Source organism: Meriones unguiculatus, chromosome 9, assembly GCF_030254825.1.
Source record: "Meriones unguiculatus strain TT.TT164.6M chromosome 9, Bangor_MerUng_6.1, whole genome shotgun sequence".
Classification (NCBI taxonomy): domain Eukaryota; kingdom Metazoa; phylum Chordata; class Mammalia; order Rodentia; family Muridae; genus Meriones; species Meriones unguiculatus.
The window spans coordinates 1,561,920-1,565,653 of record NC_083357.1 but is presented as its reverse complement, the minus strand read 5'-3'; positions in this window follow the sequence as shown (position 1 = coordinate 1,565,653).

Below are 3,734 nucleotides of genomic sequence, written 5' to 3'. Positions count from 1 at the left end.
TCGGGACTCTGACAGGGAGATCTGCTGTTTAATCCGTGTTGTGGTGTTTGACTCTGGCAGCGTCAGCATGCCAATACAGGCATGCTGAATCTGTGGTGCCTTGAGGTACAGTGGGGATGTCAAGGCTGTGGAAGTCAGAAGCCAGGACTAGGGAGGAGTGTGGGCCAGACAGTGGGGCTTGAAAGTCATCAGTAGATGCTGAATGAACACTAATTTACTCTTATGAAATCTGACAGTCAAAGGACTTTTCAGGTAGAGGGGACTCCGGGAGAAGAGATTGGAGACAAAAGAAAGGTTTGGAGAAACAGAATAGAATAGATTAAAGGTAGCTGCAGGTAAGGACAAGAAAGGGGGGAGGTTCTGGAGCAAAGGTGAAGGGTGAGGTTTGGTAAGGAGTTGGAAAAGGCATTAGACAGCTGACGGGTATCCGCAAGTGTCGGCAATTTCATATATCAAAGCAGGAAAGCTCGGGAAAGGTCAGATTTAGGTGACATTGACAAAAGGCAGGTGACAGGTGACCTGCAGGAATAGAACACATGCCTCTCTTGAACGTGTAGCTGCAGGGAATTTCTTTTTCCAGATACTAAGAGCTAGACCCTAAAGTAAGACCTGGGCGAACATGCTTGCAGTACCAGCAAAGACACAAACAGCTCCGCTATAAATCTATGCCTACCTGAACCAGCATTTCTGTAGGACTTCGACAAATTTCTTTTGAAAGGTATATCTATATACATAAATACAATTTATGCATTTGAGTATGAAGATATCATGGACACATTTTATTGTTATGTTCCTTTAAATTATCTCTCCCCTTCAGCCATAGCCTCTTTGCATCCACAGTTATGACCCCACTATAAATTAACGTAATAACATTGTTTATAAGTTCTATACTTTCCTCACGGTTTACAATAAAATGAAAATGTTCATACATACCCACACATATGTTTGTTTATTCCTTCAGAGTTTTAGCCATTAAAAAACAAACTATGAAAGCTGGGTGTGGTGGCACACACCTCTAATCCCAGAACCTGGGAGGCAGAGGCAGGCGGTTCTCTGAGTTCTGAGCCAGCCTCGCCTACATAGAGTTTCAGGAGAGCCAGGCCTATCTAGAAAGACCCTGTCTCAAAACAAAACAAAGCAATATAACCCAATTCAAACAAACAAATAAAAACCTAGGAATACGTTGTGTCTAATTGTCAATGTTTTTGCTTCTCACGTACTGTAAAATTGCCCCCAAATCACCGGCTACATGTTTAATTCATAAAGTCCGCATACATCATGGATTTATTTAATCCCCACTGCTGGCATTCATTTGGTTTGCTTTTTGGTTTTATTCACTACAAAAGAAATAGCATAGTAGTCATCCTCATGGATTCCTCTCACGCAAGTGCTTTTGATGGACACAAAGGACAGCATTAACAATCAGATGAACACATGCACTCTCTTTGTCTTGGTGAACACATTTTGCCAGAATTCTCCACCACAAGGATTCTAACATTTCCACCTGTCCTGTCTGAGCTCACTCATCTTTGGGATGACATTGTCTCTCTGTCAAAAGATCTCTTCTAAGGGGCAAAATGATGCTCCACTGCTACTCTTACTCCATTTCTCAGCTGTTGGATGTAAGGATTTTATTACATTCGTTGGCAAGCGATGTGACTTGATCCTGAGATGACCCCTGAAGGCTCCTATGGAATGCACAGGCTCCCACCTTTTGGCACTATTTTGAAAGCTCTGCAGCTTTTGGAAGTGGGGACTAGCCGGTGGAAGGAGGTCACTAGGCATGGGCCTTGGAGGTTCTATGTGCCTTGCGTTCTTTGCTTCCTGGCGTGAGGGGAGGGGAGAGCCTCTGCCACATCCTTTCAGGACCATGAACTCCAATATGCCTACCCTTCCCCCAGACACATTAAAACTTCCCAGGAAATCATAAGCCAATGTAACCCTCTCCTCCTGAAGCTGGTGACTGGAATAAAATGGAACATGAGCTGGAAGGCTTGGGACTCCCATCAGTTTACATACAGCTTTATATTTTTAATGAACTGAAATTCCTTTGCAGTGGTTTGAGTGAGAATATGAAATCGAGATGTTGGTGGTTTAGTGGCCATGCTGTTTCCTTGGTGTCAGTTAAGATGCATTTGAATAAGACATCTTCCGGCAGAAATGGAGGCTGCTCTGCAGTTGCCTCTGCCTTCTTGCCCTCCTTTTCTCCCAAACTTTCCTTCACCTACTCATCCACCCTCGTGCCAGTCAGGCATAGGGCACACCAACAAGTCTGACCTGGCAGCAGATATCCAACCGAGGAGCCGATTGCTGCTTTCACTTTCTAGGGTAGCGTCCACCACAGTAGTTAAGGCAGCGGGGTGCCTGCACCTCCTCCAGAGCTAGAACCTCTCATCTTCTCTCATTTTCTGCCTCCTGCAGATTGCAGAAGATCACCTGGGGTCTGGCAGCTTAGTTTCTGAGCACCAAATCTCTGAGCAAAACAAGCAGCTGGCCCCTGGCCCTGCTATGGGCAGCTCTCCTTATGAGCTCGTGGCTTGGCTTGGCCTGTGGGTCCATCTGAAGCTGTAATGAGGATTGTAGTCCACAAGACATTATATACAGTAGCCCACACACCCGCAAAAGGCCCTTCATAAGGCTCATGGAAGAGAGGAATTTTACATTCAAGTGTATTGGTCTCTTCAGATTATGTCTAGTGTAGAAGTTGCTGAGAAAATGGCAATTTGATAAGGATTGTCCATTTCCAACAAAGATGGATCATAATTTGAGCAATGGTAAGAACAACAACACAAAAACAGCTCTATTATTTGCTGCCCATGCTTCTGATTTATGAAACACTTTCAGATATGTGCCCTCATTGGATTCTCTTATATCAAGTTTGTGGTTAAGGCAAATAAAGAAGAGATTATTACAAACGTCAACGATAGAGCCCTCACACTGAGCTGATTTAAGCAGCTCACCTAAGGTCTTGGAGACAGTCTGAAACAGTGTAGGGATTCCCAGCCCCACCACTTGCCGCCTAGTCGAGAGTCCTCTCCGTGCTTTCTTCCCAGTCTAGAGTCCTCTCCGTGCTTTCTTCTCAGCAACCACATTGTCTCCCATTCAGCTGTCTCACACACTCCCCCACAGCACAACTGCGAAAAGTCACTCTTGCTTCATCTCTCATGCTCTCAACCTTCTTCTAAAGGACACAGCTGATGAGATCAGCTCCACCCTGTCTAGTCTCCTTTTGTCGACGTAAAGTCAACTCTGTGGGCATCAGGGGGACATTCTGTCCTGTTTGCTGTGTTCTGTCGGTTTGAAGCAAGGCACAGTTTCAAACATACATCTTAGAATCCCGCCCACCAGGTTGGTTTGTGGGATGAGTATTCCTGTCTTTGTTGGTCGCTTGGATAACAGAGCTTTAAGGGAGGTGGGAGACAAGGCTGGTTCTGGGCTCTTTGGGTTGGGGAGCCACACATCGTTATGGTGAATACTACAAAAGAACCCCATGATTGCCTGTACCCAAGTTCTGAGTAGACTGAGATGTGGCCTTGTGAGGGGATTGTATAGATACAGATGTGTACTATGATGACAGCTTGACTGAAAGGTTAGAAAATAAAATAAAAAAATTTTTATCCAGTTAAAATTAGTAACTCAAGCTTCTACTCTTTGAAAGCTTGTCATATCTCTTGGGGAAATTGTTTAATTTTAAAAGAGACACTGTCCTAATGTACACTCCTGAATTTATGCTC